The sequence below is a fragment of the Mastigoproctus giganteus genome, chromosome 1, assembly GCF_048544385.1.
Source record: "Mastigoproctus giganteus isolate SK-2022 chromosome 1, ASM4854438v1, whole genome shotgun sequence".
NCBI lineage: Eukaryota > Metazoa > Arthropoda > Arachnida > Uropygi > Thelyphonidae > Mastigoproctus > Mastigoproctus giganteus.
Window position 1 is genome coordinate 102,774,635 of NC_143575.1, and position 18,006 is coordinate 102,792,640.

Genomic DNA, 18,006 nt, shown 5'->3' on the forward strand with positions numbered 1-18,006 from the left:
TGAATCTACTCTCATCACTAAAGAGTACCTTAAATAAAGATTTTGTTTAACCTTTAGAAATAGTGTTAGTCCTTAAGTTTTGTACACCAGTGAATGTGTGCCTGCCCCATGTCTCAGTCAGTCTGTATGAGTTCCAAGACGCTTATTTTCTTTTTCAAGCATCGGATGTTGCAGGCTCAGTCCCATTCTCAAACATTTCATTTCATCATTGAACGCACGTTCCAACCCACTTTGTGGATACAGCATAGTAATTTCGATTACCAGCCCAACACTCATTGTGGAAAAGGCATGAATTGAAACTTCTTCATAGGTGGGAGGAATTTTTATTGACTTTTTTTTCACACCTTGGCCAATTTCTTCAAGCTAGGGTGAAAGCAACATATTATTCTTCTCCAGAAACAATTTTCTTCCAGCGAAATAAGCAACCCGAACCGGAATATACTGCTAGTATATAAGCTTTGGCTTGGGTAACCCCTATCATGAAAAATCCTCGTCGAACATATCACTGATTATAAACACCATCTTCCTCAGACCGATGAAAAAGGCCCTCTTTCGAATACCGGTGGTGACACCAGGAACTTTGTTAGCTTTTTTTTTTTTTTTTTTTTTTTTTTTTTTAACTTGTGGCTGAGTTAGACGGTCTCAGGCGAGTAGAGCAAGATTTTTTCTCTCTAAGAAACTTGGGTTTTTCGTCCAGTAAAACAGGTAAACCGACCAAAAAGCACGCAATTCATGGACATTGTACACGTAGTTGGATGCCGTTCTCCAGAACTGTAGTATGTTAGTTTTTTAACACGGAAATGTGCTTTTTTTTGTTCTACAGACTTATGGGTGACAGTGTAGGCAGAGCCAAGATGTTATCCATCCATTTGGCCAGAACATCATTTCTCACGCGTGATTATGCATTTCAGACGTTATCGAGGTGAATAACGTCTAAACAAGCTTGTGCTGGAATAAGGCACTGGCACTTTTAATCATAAGCGGCTACTGAACTAAGTTATGGAAATTATATCTAAGAACAGTTGCTGGGATTCAGGCGCATTAGCGACTTAGACCATATTGTGTTATATATTAGGTCTGTAAATTTCTTGTGTTCTGTGGTTTGCTGTTTGCAGAAAGAAAAACCCGAGTTTCTGGGATCAAAAACAATACTACACTCGCCTGACACGGATTAACTTAGCCGCGTTAAAATTTTCTCGTTTCTTTTACGGAATTTGAACTCAAATATTTTCCACCCGGTATCGTCGGACGGCGATTATGTTAACTGTTCTGCTCGCGATGATTCAACTTGGTAGCACCTGAGAAAGCTTGGACACTGAGCCAGTGCACTGAAGGAATCATATGCGGTTTTTGAATTGCAATAACGCTGGCCTGGAAAATCCTCAGACCAAATTCTTTTGTAATTTGTATGTTTTGCTATATCACAAATGAAGGAAACAGGTCTAACTTTACGATTTGGGAGAAGTTTCGTAAACGTTCAGGAGAGATGTTATTACAGCAACATGCCCTGTCAGATTTCACTTTTATTTAAAACATAGTAAATAAATTGTCTGTGTATACTTGGTACCTTTACCGCAATCAGAAGGGTTTCAGTACAGAATGGAGTTCCACTTTAAAAAGCGTTTGGAAACTCTTCTGAATCTTGTTGTTGTAGTCAAGTTTTACGACTATCAGCGACCAAGGCCATATTGCTCCGTGTATATTGTCTGTCAATGGCGTGTGTTCCGAAGTTGCGTTTCTGTTTGCCAGACGAAAAACCCGAGTTTCCGGGAGAAAAACCATGCTAACTTCGCTTGAGATCGACTAACTGAGCCACGTTGTGAAAAAGGTCCATAAAAATTCCTCCGCTCATCGACAGGACACCAACTCGGGTGTTTTCCACCCGGTATGGGGAGGATGGCGATCTAACCAACTGTCCTCTCCACGAGGGCTTCTGTGTCTTCCTAAGATGTTTTATATCTGCTTCAAAAACCTCAGTTCTGAACTGAAGTGGTATATCTGTATAGGGTTTTGCGGGTTCAGTTGTTAAAGATTTTTGTAAGTACCATACTGTCTGTGCGGGGTAGCATACCCATTCCCATAAAGGAAATTTTATGGGATTTTTTTTTCCCTCCCTGGCTAAGTTATCCATCTCAGACTTAGACAGTAAGGTTTTTTGCCACAGAAACTCGTATATAAGCACATATGTATTATATCCATAAATTGCTTGTTCTCTGGTCGATTGCTGTTTTACAATATGAAAAGTCGAGTCCAGTTTCCGGGGAGTAAACCTGCTATCCACACCTGGACCGACTAACTCAGGCCGGGAGTGAGAAATCCCATATAAAAGTTTCTTGCGTCATTGACGGGATTCGAACTCGAGCCTTTTCCACCGTTGTGGGGAGGACAGTGATTATAACTACTAATACCCACGCAGACAAATTAGAGTAGGCAGTAGTGTCGAGACTACTTCAAAGCACCATTCAAAAAAATTCAAATTATTATATTAGGACCACCAGTGTATTTATTATGACCGTAAATTGCGTGTGTTCTCTGGTCGATTTGCCTGTTTTGCTGTACAAAATTTTATTTTTGCTGAACATTTTATTTTACTTTTTTGGAATAATTACACTGTTTCTCTAAAGCTATGGAACAAACAAAAATACGAATAATTTTTAAATAATAATGAAAATGTAACCAAATATTACATAATTTAAGAAATTAAACAATGTCTGCGAATCTCACAAAGTCACGCACAAATTTTTACAAACCATAATTCGGGTAACCAGATAAAAATAGCTGGCATTTCTCATTTATGGTTTGCCCTACTGATTTCAAGATGTCATAATTTTGAAAAATGTTAAAGACATTTGAATGATTGAGGCTGACAGCAACAGAGAATGGACGCAGGGCGAAAGAATTTTAACTTTTTGAATTGTGAGGAGGCGTCATAGGGTATTTACGCACAGCAACTTGCTTCAGAGCTTTCAGATCTGCAAGAAGAATTGTATCTAGACTTACTTATGAAGACTCCGTGAGGGGGATTTTATGCTTGATGACCAGCTACCCGCTCTCTTGGCTTGTATTCTTAAAAGAACCAGTCTGAATTGATTAAGGGTGGCTCAGGATTTTCTAAAGAAGGGGCTAAAACAGTGTTTCAGGGAATCATTAAGCTTTAATCATCATGTAGCAGTAAAAATCTATATTATTTTGTTCACGGAATAATTTGGCCCATTTAGCCCTTATCTCGCCCCTGCTAACAGTATGTCGATTGGATACAAGAACAGTGGCGCAGTTCATTTATCTTAGTCGAGATGCAATCTCAGTGGCATACTCTATGCAGTTTCATTTTTTTTTTATAGAGCGACATTGTAGTATGTGTAGGTGATATTAAGCTAACTCATTAATTCAACAACCACTTAGCTAACTCATTAATTCAACAACCACTTAGCTAACTCATTAATTCAACAACTACCATAAATCAAAAGCCTCATGCCTTTGCAGAGTACCCGCAATTCTTTGAGCTGACCTCGAACCGAGCTAAGTCTGCGTACATGGTCTTTTCTCTGAAGCAATATCCATCGGTACCAATCTCCACCCATCCTCTCAGGAATAATGATACCAAGCATCGCATGTTAAGAAGCTTTGGAAATTATCTTTGACCAAAAATTAAGATTTAACCTACTAAGAGAGCCTCCTCGAGTGCTTCAGTGCTCTACATGTCAAACACCTGCATATATCGAAGATCCGAAGGTCGCTTACAAATAGAATAAATCCATTGTATACTCGGCGTCCTAAATGTCGCTGAACGCTGAATTGTGGGCGCTGCGAGGGTTGCAAAATCCAATTTTATCGTGAATTCTGGCTGCTGAAGTTGGCAACCCATACACACAACGAATCCCTCTGAAACTGTAAATCGCAGCTATGGCTGAACAGCTAGCTAACTCCCCCCCCCCCCCTCATTCAATCAACTTTAGAAAGGTTACGGCCACTGTCAATGTGTTCTCAGGCCAAATCACTTCAAAATCTCTGGGACATGCAAATGGTCACCTCAGTCAGAACCAGAGCTTTATCTTATCAAGAATCGTATCTCCGGCCGGTTTTCTCCCTGGATCGATGCTTTCAACAATCCTGCTGCTACAGGAAATGAGAAATGACTTGGACAAATTTGCTGCAAGTCCAGCATACTATCGCTGATTTCTCGACTGGTTCTGCCTTCTCCTTCTACGATAACCTCACGTGCTTCACTTCAGTTAATAAACTTGCATCTCCAGAACACTGACTACTACCAGTGTATCCCTGCACCCCCAACTCAACTTCCTTTCTGCTCCTCATAGGCCAGAGACAAAGTTAATGGAGTTACTCTTGAATTGGGAATCCTGAATACATCACATGGATTTGTGACTGATCCTGTACCATTATCTGATGCGAACTGTTGTCATCATTGTTTAATTTGCATGTCTTACTTTTTATGTAACTTTTTCTAATTTACATCATTCTGCATGCAGTCTTTTATGTAATGCTCCTGACCCAGTCTGCCATGGTGGGCAAATCTATGATAAGGATTATTTGATTATTTTTTATTAAAAACATTCCATTCCACAACATCGTGAAAAGTGGAACGTTTTGAAATAGTGGTTTAATGGCTGGAATCACTGGCAGCACAGAACTCCATTCGTTTCTGTGAACAACTTACAGCTGTAAGCTATCGAAATGAGCTCCTTGATTCTTGTTTGTTGTTTTGCAGTGGGTCCAGATCTTCTTTTAATGGTTGCATGTCCTTACATCGGTCTCCTAACGAACCTTCGAACAGAGCATGCTTGAGATGCTCCAGACAGAAGTGGTATTAGTTACAGGCCCCTATCAGAGTCCTCATTCAAGCGTTCGTTAGCCCTTACTTAAGAATGGGAATTGATACTTCCAGCACCAAATAGTCTTGTGATCACGAGGATTCGATGGAAACCCCCCCCCCCCCTTTTAACACGGAAATTCTACGCATTATTAGGGTATATCTGCACAGAGATTAATTAATCTGTCTGCATGGATTATCGACGTGCCATTTTTGGGTGCTCATGAATCATTTACAAAACTGCAATTTCATATAAAGATTTTTTCGTTCTCTTGTATTATATTAAAACGACTGTCTCACTAAAGTTTTGTAATCTAATTAAATAACATTTGGATGTGTTTACGTTTTTTGTGCTTGTTTCTTAACTTTTGAGCATCCGTATATATATTCCCTCAGCATGGATTGTTGAGGAGGCTTCCATACTGCAGTGGGTTGATAATGGCTGCAATTTACTTTACTTTTATATTTCAAAAATGGCTTGCTTTATTGTTAAGGTTATATTTGGCTGATGCGTCATAATATTTCCGTACTAGATTCCATTGATTGGTATCAGTTGTTTTGCAGACTGTTGATTTCTCTCTCTCTCTCTCTCTCTCTCTCTCTCTCTCTCTCTCTCTCTCTCTGGGTTTTCTCACTCGTGGTAATGTAACGAAAAATGAACGTTGCCAACTTAGGAACGAATTGGAGAACGGCACACCAAGGAATTTTCGGATGGGCTCCCTAGCAGCAAGATATGTTAAATACGTGTATAATCGACCAAAATTTTAACCTTGCACCTTACACTGTTTTTGAATTTATGAACAAAAAGATAAAAAAATTAGTTTGCTTCAGACATTTATGCCATTCTGCTTATTCTTTTGTGGTTGAAGGAACTAAGGTTCTGGTGGCACTAGTGTTATTCTCAGTAAATTGCGTGTCGTCCTTGGGAAAGTTGACTATTTTGTTGGATAAAAAAATTCCCTTCGTGATGGGATTCGATAACAGCGCAAAGAGGTGCAGCTGCGCCCGGCGCTTCATATCACGGGGGACCCTTCTTTAAAAATTATGTAGGTACAGGATAGTTGTAAAGTCCTTTCCACTTTAAAAAATAACTCGGAAACTATAGACCTTGTCTCAAAACGAATTTTTTTCATTCTAAAAAAGTTTGAAATTTTATCAACAGGAGAAGGAGAGATTTGTTCCTTCCAATAAATAATTAGCAAGGGTTCATTATAAAAGTAATGGCTGGACTCGGTGAATTCGAGTGTTTGCTCGACGTGGTCTTATTCTTTGGGGGTCAAGGTAAAACGTTTGAAGCTGAAGCCCTAAGTTAAGTCAAGTTAAGTTCATTTTAAAATGTTGTTCGAAAATAAACCATTGCAAGTAACCTTTTTTACTACAATGACAAATGCTTTATTGCGGCTCTTAGCGTTTCAGGCAGAAAAATGTCTCATGCCTTTCTGTTCTAGAAGAATCGTATTAAATATTGTAAGGCGTTTTGAAGATGGTTACCCAACTCCTAAGCTTGGAAGTGGTCGTCCGTCAGCATCACAGGGAATGATTAAAAGAATTGATGAGGTGAAACAACAAAAATAACAAGCCGATCAACTTTGTTGAGATTATCTAATGCCCGCCGTACATCTCGTGTAATTGGTACAGCCTTGAAGGTAGGCCTTTACTTGAGGAATCACTTAACTCATTAAGGGTTATAATATTGTTTGGATGTACCGCACATGATATTATTTGTTACTTTTTATTTGAAAAGACAACAGTCCAGAGCAAATTTGCAAAATGCATAGTTAACGGTGCGCGATATTTTGGCAGACCAAATTTATTTAGAAAATTAATTAGTATGGAAGCATAATTTTTGCGATACAAGACGACGCTATGTCCCACGTTGACAATACTGTGAGAGAGTTCCTACGAGAAACCTTCACGGAAGAGTGAATTATCAGTCGTCATTTTCCACCTTCTTTGCCTGCAAGATCGCCCGACTTAACTCTAGTAAACTTTTGGTTTTGGGATACCTGAAACACCGTGTTTCAACATCACCGTTTTCAGATTCGAATGGCACAATCCGTCGGAAATTACTGAACATCCAATTGGAAATTTTGAAGGCAACTGTTGAGAACACAATTGCTTTGCCTTCGTTTTTCATTAGAAAATAATGGTGGACACGTGCAGAATTGATTGTCAGTAAAGATTATTGAAAAATTTACCATTATGTTATTTCGTTGGCAAGATAGTTTTCGTGGTATTAGCAGTCTATAAATTGCTTGTGTTCTGTCGTCGTTTTTCTGTTTGCTAGATGAAAAACCAGAGTTTCCGGGAGAAAAAACCATGCTACCCTCGTCTGAGACCGGCTAACTCACCCATGTCGTGAAAAAGGCGCATAAAAATTATTCCCGTCATCGACGGGCTTCGAATTGAGGTGTTTTCCACCCGGTGTGGATAGGACGGCGATTCTACCAACGGTGCTACCCAGGAGGGCGAGGGGTGGAGCTGCTGGTTCGTGCTACCGTCATGCCACCGATTGTAATCACTGTGCTACCGAGAGAGAGAGAGAGAGAGAGAGAGAGAGAGAGAGAGAGAGAGAGAGAGAGAGAGATCAATTAATTAGTAATTTTTGGATAAGCTTTCACCATTTGAAAATAATGCTTTAATATTGCTACAATATTATATGGCAAAATATTAAATACCGCGAAACGTGCGACCATGGTGCTGCCATCTAGTATCGAGTGATAGAAATAACTTTTCTTTGTGGACATTTATTAAGCAGAATTAAATTTTGCAATTTGACCTAACCGCATCATACCGCTGGGTACACTGTATACTATGATTACGCATTTAGTATATTTCTACAACAAATATGCAAAGTATCATTTTACTTCATCACTGTTATGCCAAATTCTGTGATCGAATTATTTATCATATTTGTAATCCAAATGGACGTTGATCATAAAGGTAAAAAATATGGCTCCGGTTTAACGTCCAATGGTTTACTTATTTAAGCAGCAAATTCCCCTCTCAGTGACATGTTTTTATTTATTTATTTTTTTATATCGCTCTTTTATATCCACAAAATTTCACGTTTTGACTTCGTTCAATTACTGTCAAAAGAATCAAGGAACAGTTAAGGAAAAAAAAAAAAAAAAACTGGCTTCATGCTCATATTTGATTTATCCTTATTTACATATTCAGTAAGTCATTTGCACAAACGTATTTTCTTATTTAAAAATGAAGTCATTAAATTCTGATCAATATCGTAAACTACGATACTGGAAGTGACTACCTAGGTGCGAACCAAAGTAACCAGGGATCGAGGTGTGGCGCTCACACCACACGGAGGAATGCCTCCCCTCTGTGTTAACAGGCAATACTATGTGGTAATTGGTTCTCATTAACTTGTGCGATACCATCACTTTGCTTATTGAATGCGTTGAGGGGTGGAACCCATGTTTAATCTCCAGTGCAAAGCTCCGGCAACTTTCCACCTCTTCCTTCATGCAGTGTGATTGATGTCTTTTGATGTTATGATGGACGTCCTGACGAGATCCAGTCTTTCTTCCATTTTGAGGGCACAGCTCTAAAACAGCGTTCGCAGGCCGGAAGCTAGATAAACCACCCGACGGAACCTATTGATGACTCCTCAGGAGGCTTCCGGATCAGCTAGTGTACAATCTCGCTGCCTGTAGTTTGGCAGATTGTGACTAAAGGAAGTCTGAGTATAGTGTAAGCGAAGAACATTGTCGAGGCCACATGCCAAGGAGCTGAGTACATTCTTGCCACGTGTACACCATATTCAAGAATTTCATTACGTCATACAGTATGTCTCCTCCCTCACATTTTCTTACTAATGAATACATCATGAATTGTCAACTAATAGAACAAACATCTGCAAAATGATCTAATCCTCCCAAACGCTTTCTTGTTCATTTCACAAATATACGTGGTCTCAGTTCCAATCTCAATGATGTCCATTTCCACTTACAGTCTGTCAAACCCCATCTACTCTTCAGGACTAAATACCACTTATCGATTGATTCAACCACCACTCATCTCAGTTGTCCAAATTATTCGCTGTATGATTCCTTTCGTTTCAAAGGTGGTATTTGTGCATATGTCCGCTTTGATACTTCCTGTCAGAAACTTAGTAACTTGAAATCTTCTCTGGCTTAAAATCTCTTTACCACATTCTATTAAATTCATCTATTGCATCTGTCGTTCTCCAAATACACTAATCACTTGGGACGCTTTGAATTTCTCCCTTTGAAACTTGACTTTCTCAAGTCCAACTTTTCTAACAGTGAGGCAATTTTCTTTGGTGAATTTAATGTTCACAACTCCAAATGGCTTCCGTTTTCTAGTCACATGAACCCATCTGGTCGAGATGCTGAAGCGTTTGCAATTACTAATGACTTCGCACAGATTGTTCATTTACCCGAATACCAGAAAATCCTAACCACACAGCCAACACGCTTGATATTTTATCACAAACGACTACTCATCTCGACCATGTAAGTGATCCTCTAGGTAACTCAGATCAGAACTTGGTGATAGTCTCTTATCCAATAGAGCCTTTCTCTCGTGGCCATTTTCGACCTCGTGTTGTTTGGCATTACAAGAATGCAAAATGGGATGATTTGCGAGATTTATTTTCTTCTTTTCCTTTGTCGGATTACTCTTTCAAATCTTATGACCACATGTGCCCAGATCGCGTCAGTGAAATTATTCTTATAAGGATGAAATCCTTTTTTCCACACTCCACCATATAATCTCGTTCTTTATTTAAACCTTGGTTTTCCAATAAATGTGCTAAGTCTGTTCACGATAAGAACATTGCATATCGCAATTTGTTTGTATCCAAATCTCCATGTTCGTTTTCTGCCTATATAACTAACAATACAATAACCTACATTACAATTAGTTATTAATTAGTCCAAACTAGATTTCGAGCACGCTAAGAGTGAAAAACTTGCTTCTTGTCCAAATGGTAGTCAAGCATTCGGATCGTCTATAGCCAAAGCTATTGACCGCAACTTTTGCCCATCTATATTGCCACGTCTGTCAAAACCAGATTATATTGCCACTTCAGCCAAATACAAATTTGTATAAAGCTGAACCGCTAGAATCTTACTTTTCTTCTAACTCGTGTATTGATGATCTTGGTAAACTACCTCTTACCATTCACATTACACTCCATTCAATGCCTACTATGGTCTGAGTTAGTAGGTCTCAGGCGAGGGTAGCTTGGTTTTTTCTCCCAGAAACTTGGGTTTCTGTACAAAACAAACAGAAAATCTACCTCAGAACATATGCAATTTACAGACAGTATACATAGAGTAATATGGCCTTCGTTGCTGATGCTCTTAAAACCCTAATACGACATAATATAACAGCCTCCTGTGCTCTTCTGTAAAAAGGATATCAGAAGGATTTTGAACAATCTTGGTGCTAAGAAAGATCCAGGTCCTGACGTTATTTCTCCACTTGTTCTCAAATTCTGTGGTCCTGAGCTCACTCAGTTGTATGTCACCTCTTTTCACTTTTTTATTCCAAAGGTATTTTCCCTTCCACTTGGAAATATCCAGCCAATTCCTAAAAAGGTTGAGAAGTCCCTCCCATCCATTTATCGTCCCATTACTCTCTCTCTTTCTAAGGAAATAGAGAAATCAATTAAACACCAACTCTTAAACTATCTAGAAACCTTCCATCTGATCAATGATCGCCAGTATGAGTTCCGTCAGTGTCGATCCACTGATAATATTCTGGGTTATGTTACCCATCTATGTACAAATTTAATGGAAAAGGTGAAACCTAAAAAGTTGCTCTTGACATTTCAGACATTTCTTTTGATCGTGTTTGGCATAAACGTCTTTTAAATAAGCTGTTGTCTTATGATTTACCAACTGTTATTTGTAATCAGGTATCCAGTTTTCTCTCTGACCGCTCACTACTGGTGATGGTAGATGGCCCCCTGTCTTCTAACTTCCCTGCTAATGCTGGTGTTCCCCGAGGTTCAATTCTTTCTCCCACTCTTTCTCCCCTGTATATTAATGACCTTCTTCCATTGAGTAGAAATCTTATCCATAGTTTTGCTGACGACAGCGCATTGCATTCCACTTTTCCAATCTGAGAAATCTTGTTCTGCACAGAGCTTCAATTTCTCGAATATCCACTACCGTTTCGTTAAATGCTAACTCCAGGTAATTCTCATGTGGGACAAAGATAACTTAGGTCATTTCAATCCTTTTAAAACTCAGTCCTGTCTTATATCTCGCAAAATGGATTATTCTGCTCCTATGCTTATCTTCGGTGGCACTAATTTCTAGGCAAGATCATATATCTCTGTTGCGGATTGCTCTGACTTCTCTTTGCTGTGACATAATCTCTCTTGGTAGCATACAAATATGGCTTCCTCTGCTTCTAAAATACTGGGTTTTCTCTTTCGCTCTCGGGGTTATTTTTCTTCCAAACAGCTGTTCATTCTGTACAAATCGAAAATCCGCTCCACCATGGAATATTGTTCCCATACCTGGAGCGGTGCCCCCAAACTCCTCTCAGTCTTCTAGATTCCATTCAAAAGAGGGCAGTTAGGTTGATTAATTAATGACTCATCTCTAACAAAATCTCTCCACTTTCTGTCTCATAGACGTTCTGTTTCTGCTGCATGCGTTTTCTATAGATACTTCCATGGACACTTCCTCTGAATTGGCTTCTATAATTCCCGCTGTCTCTTCCAAACCAGTCCGAACATATGCCGCAACCGGTCAACATCCTTTTACTATTCAACTTCAAATTCACAGAATCCAACTTTTCTTCTTCCTCATTTATTCCTTCAACTTCTGTTTTCTGGAACAACCTCTCTTCATATTTATTTCCTGAAAATTGCATTCTACAGAAATTCAGGTCTAATTAGTCAACAAGTATCTGCTTTCATCTTCTCAGCTTTCAACTCACGCACGTGCTAAGTACTGTGGGTTGTAATACCTCTAGTGTTTGGGGTTCTCATAAAAAAAAAACAAAAAAAAACCCCTTGATTTTTGGTTGAGATTTCTCAAATGATAGATAACGTAACTTTATAGATGAAAAATCGAGATTAATATCGTGAAGAAACACACGGGTATATTCATGAATGGTTCTGATAATGTACAATAGATTTAATATTACTGCAGGGATAAGTCGAGGGTACACGAAATGGTTAAGTTCATATTCGTATAGCAAATGCTTTAAAGTTACCATAAAGGAATGTGGGTATATCAATATTTATCGAATTCCCTGAGATGGATCAATAAACTAATTTGATTTGTGACTTAAACAGCAAAAATTTATTTATTTTGAGTCTGTTTTCCGCCTTTTGCAGCTCGGCATATATCCAACCTATAATCAAGTTTTGGTCACTGTGGGCTTCAACATTTCTTGCATAGTTGCAGTTTCCAACATTCTTCATTTTACCTACTATATCGACGTCACTTTTAAGGAATTAGCTTTGTCTTTTACACAGTCCTTTGTGAGTAGTATTGCTGGGTAGTGGATGGCATCACTGCCATCTCATGCCGTGTTAAATAAGGGTTTGGTTAGATTTTCTTCGCTAGACGAAACGGAAAATACTTCTCATTGGGAAGGGAATAACTTTTTTTCGGTTTGCTTTACACTGTGTCTGAGATGGTCGCTCTCGGATGAGGGTTGCATATTGTTTCTCTCTGTTGGAAATGGGGTTTTTGTTCCTCGAAATATACAATCCGACTATTAAATCCATGCAATTTACAGATACACCGACTTTTAATGGCTCTTACTTGCCTCTGTACAAATTCTACTAAAGTACTCACAGAATCCATCGATAATGTAAAGGACAGGAGCCAAGAAGTCGGTCCACATTTATCCTTTGAACTGGTACGTGTTCAATGATTTGGGTTTGTCTGACGCGCTGTCTAACAGTCACCTAAATATGAGAGTTCGTGATTTCGCTGAATGACGGTGACAGTGCGTTCCTGAAGCTGCGTTAGGTTGGTTATTTGATTTATTGCGGATCTGCAGCTTAGGCTATAATGCACCAAGTCAATCTAAAGTTGCGGAAAGCGTAAGTTCCTAGCATGTCCAAATATACGTTACTGTGTGTCTATTTTGGTTTTGTCGGGAACCACTGATACCTCTTTCAGATACACAATGTGTGTATGTACTTTCTGAAAACTAACACGGTTCTTTCTGTCAGCCATGTGTTTGCGAATGTTCACCACAATGATGTCAACCTGCGTGACATCACTGATTGGAGTGTTATTAGTGGCGAACAGTATTATCCAGTATAGAGTGCAATTCTGTTTTTCTGCGCCTAATATCCGATACATATCGATTTATGTTCATCCCCGGTAACTTCCATATTTTGGCTCATTGAGAGGACTTGTGCTGGCTCCAATCGTTAAGAGAGTTTCAGCCTGTATAGCTCCGAAAGCAGTGTGAGGGTTGCTTTCGGTGCATGATGGAAGCTGTGCCCGTCATGATGGTCACAGTCCCATCATGGCTAGTAGGTTTCTCACATGGAGCGTTTAGGGATTGCATGGTGACATTGTAATGCTTAAGGAGGAAAGATGTGATTTATTAGTATTGGTGGGATTGCTTTTCTAAGACTGAGTATTAGTATTAGCCTTATGGTGCAAGGAAGCCATAGACTGTTGCAGCATCGAAAAAAAAAAAAAAAAAGGAAAAAAGTGGATAAGAAAATAGAAATTACGCCCTTTTTTCCACACGTAGGTAACTATCTAGTTGACCTTTGAATTTCTAAAAGGACTTAAAAGGAATTAATGCTGACGAGATAGGCCTGTATTGCTTGGGCATAGTTGGGTTGTTGGTCTTTGGTGTGCATTCTATGGACTGTGGTATTTAACAAAAAAAAAAAAAATTATGATATTAGGGCCTGTGTTTTCTGATATTTGCCTGTTTGCTGAACGAAAAAACCCCAGTTTATGGGGGGGGGGGGGAGGACCTTGCTATCTACACCTGAGACCGACTTACTCAGCCACGGAGTGAAAACAGTCCATTAACATACATCTTCATGTGGTATTTAACAATGAGATGTAGAATGCCATAAAAGCTCGCTGTGGCAATTGACTGTAAACATAATACAGGGTGTTTCAGTTAAACGTTTCAGAACTTCTAAGAGGGGTAGGGTACATCCTGACAACTCGAAATCATATAGCAATGTGGGGTCGGAAATGCTTTCCTGAAGCGGTGTTGTACACAGAAGCACCATAAAGAAAAGAGACCGTAAGTGAGAAATCGTTTTAATAATACATGAAAAGAAGCAAAAGGTACATGGATTAAAGTAAGTGTTCGAAGTTTCTTCCACGGGCTACAATGCACGCCTCACATCTGCGACGCATGGACATCCGAACATTCTGGAATACTCCAGGCGAATTTCGAATTTCTTCGGCAGCTACTGCGATTCTTGCAACCAGCTCCTCAGCATTGTGAACAGGGGTGTCATAAACTAGCGATTTCATATCACCCCAGAAAAAGAAATCAAGACATGATAGGTCGGGTGACCGAGCAGGCCAACGCACGGGACCACCACGTCCGATCCACTGTTGACCAAATGTGACATCCAGGTAGTTACGAACATCTCCGCTATAATGGGCAGGGGCTCCATCGTGTTGGAACCACATTGTCTGTTGCGTCGATGCAGAAATCTGTTCATCTCTCAAAAGTTGTGGCAATACTTGCTGCAGAAAGATCAAGTAGATAGGTCCGGTTAGACGACACGGTAACAGGTAAGGTCCGATGAGGTGATCTCCCATAATACCGGCCCATACATTGACCGAAAATCGAATCTGTGCTGCACGACGTCTTCTGTGTACAATACCGCTTCAGGAAAGCATTTCGGACCCCACATTGCTATATGATTTCGAATTGTCAGGATGTACCCTACCCCTCTTAGAAGTTCTGAAACGTTATATATATATATATATATTGGAATTATGTCAAATGACATTTAGATTTAAATATTAAATGGGGTAAATGAAGGTATTGGCTCCTACATTAATGCTATTGTCTGGAGATAATTATACATTATACGTGCATAAGTTATATTTGTACTTAACTTATTTATACATTATTATTTTTAAATTATGGTACTACTTGGAAACATCAGGTTTTGTAGTGACCCGAACCAACCCGCTAGTTATATACACGGTGCCTCAAAAATACACGGCATAACTTGAGAAATGAGTTCCTCATATGTAGACAATAAAAATATTTTATATCAACATAGTTCCGGAAATGCTTGGTTCCTGAGTTATTAACCGGAATGTCTTATCTCCCGCAGGTAACTTCCTTCATCACAAGGTACTGACAGAATCTGGTGGTTTTCCATTCCGACCATGTACTCAAATCAGGAGCAAGCGGGTATGCACTTTATGTACGGTTTGGCGGACGACAATGCTCTGAAGGCTCGTCGTTTGTACCACGAAAAGTTCCCAGAACGAAGATGTCCAGATAGGAAAACGTTTGAAGGTATCCATCGCCGCCTTTGTGAATATGGGACCTTTACACCTCGTGCTGCTGACAGAGGATGACCAAGATCTACGACTCCTGAAGTAGAGGAGGAAATTTTGGATGTTGTGCATGCCACTCCTGGAATCAGCACACGCAGAATAGCAATGCAACTGGCTGTTCAACGTTCGACTATTTGGAGAGTGTTGCGAGAACACCAACTGCATCCTTACCATCTGCAACGGGTATAGGCCTTGTCACCAGCAGATTACCCTGCTCGAGTAATGTTCTGCCAGTGGTTCTTGCAGCAGTGTGGTACAACTCGTCACTTTCCTGCCTCTGCCTTAGTGATATTCACAGATGAAGCACAGTTCACACGAGACGGAATCCAAAACTTTCACAATCAGCATGTATGGGCTGAGGAAAACCCACATGCAATTCTTCCATCACATCATCAACATCGGTTCAGCCTCAACATCTGGCCGGGTGTTTTTGGTGATAAGTTATTTGGGCCCTATGTACTTCCAAACAAACTCACAGGGCAGGCGTACAGAAACTTTCTGGAAAACAACATGCCTGATTTCTTGGACGACACGCCACTGATCATTCATCAACAAGCACACTTCATTCACGATGGCGCTCCCGTATATTTCAGCCACCTAGCCCGAAATTACCTGAATCGAAGGTTTCCTGGTCGGTGGGTAGGTAGAGGTGGACCAACTGCCTGGCTTCCACGCTCATTGATTTAAACACCACTACATTTCTTCTTGTGGGGTAATTTAAAGTCATTGGTGTATTCGACTCCGGTAGCTGATGTGGAAACTCTCCGCAGTCGAATTGTGGTAGGTTGTGAGACAATACGAAACATACCAGGAATTTGGCATCGTCTTCGCGAGTCCATGAGACGTCGATGTCAGGCCTGTATTAAGGCAGAAGGTGGACATTTTGAACAATTACTATAAGGTGATGTGAACAGTTAAGTGTCATAGACAGACCTTCAAAACTCGGAAACCAAGCATTTCCGGAACTATGTTGATATAAAGCTTCTCTGGTGATTGGGTGTCTATACCGACCTCCCCCAGCTTCAGTCAACAGTTTCCTTGTAACTCTTGACAATATTCTGTCTCACTTCACAAGCAAATCCCTTGGTCTTCTGCTGATGGGAGACTTTAATATTAACATACTTCAAAGCTCTTCCTCTCAAGTGCATGACCTCCTAGATGTCATTTCTTCCAATGGTTTTTCTCTTCTGACTGACGGAATTATCCCGACTAGAATGGGAGAGTCCCACAATTCCCTTCTTGACTTCGCAATTGGGGAATGCTCACTAACCTATGCAGTACTGGATGCAACCATTTCTGATCATCGTCCCATCTTAATGGTAATTGAAAATGAAGAAATTGTGGAAGAGATCATGCACACTCACAGATCTGTGACTCCAGGCTCTCTCAATCAGCTCTGTTATGATCTCCAGCAGTCTTCGTGGGATGGAGTGGCTGCTACAGATGATCCTGAAATTGCGACGAACTTCTTCTTTGAGCATATCCTAAATAGTTACGAAAAATGCGCGTCATACATCAGGATCCCAGGGAATAAAAAGACCACTAGGCCAAGATGGAAATTATGCCCATTTATGTCAAACAAAATTTGTAACATGCTAAAGAAAAGGGACAAACTTGCAAGAATTGCTAGAGAAACAGGAAAGGAGGAGGATAAAAACAAATACACAACGTACAGAAACAAAGTCACCGACAGTATTAGGTCGGAGAAAAGGAAATATTATAGTTCCCAACTTAAAGGCGTCATTACAAGCAAGGAAAAGTGGGCAGTCTTGGACAAGCTACTACCTGGAAGAAAAACGAAACCACAGAGCTACGTTGGAGATGTAGTTGAGAACGAGGTACTCATTTCGGATGACCAGGAAAAAGCCGAAGCATTCCGTAATCACTTTATCTCAAGCGTGAATAACCTTTTTAAAGACGAAGTTGACTCTAGAGATAATGCAACGAAAGAATCTGTCAAGCACTCAATGAGGAGCTCTTTTTTCCTCGCTCCGCTCTCAGATCAAGAGATTTTAGAAGCAGGACATCAATTAAAAGAAAAGGGAGCCCCTGGCTTTGATGAAATATCTCCTGCTCTGCTGAAAAAGGTCCTTAACTCAATTTTAACACCACTGAAGTATATTTACAATCTTTCCGTTCAATCTGGTAAATTCCCGTCTCAATTCAAAAAAGCAGTCATTGTTCCTGTTCCTAAGGGGAAAAATTGTAACTCTATCAACAATTTTCGTCCAATAGCTCTACTCTCAGTTTTTGCAAAATTATTCGAAAAAATTCTTCACGGCAGACTCATGGGCTTCCTGGAAATCAATCAGCTTATCCATCAACAACAGTACGCTTATCGTTCAAAAAGATCCACTGACCTGGCAATTGTTGACTTCTGCTCCAGGATCACGGACTGTCTTGAAAAGGGTCACTATGCAATAGCACTGTTTCTAGACCTATCAAAAGCTTTTGACTGCATAAATCATAATATCCTACTCAACAAGCTCAACAATCTTGGCTTGAGAGGAACTTTCTTCTTGAAGACTACCTTAGTGATAGGCCATTTGTCGTTAAAACAAAACCAGTCTTTTTCAGACATTTCTTATTTCTCTAGGGCAGTACCTCAAGGCTCACTTCTCGGACCGATCCTCTTTGTTCTTTACATTAATG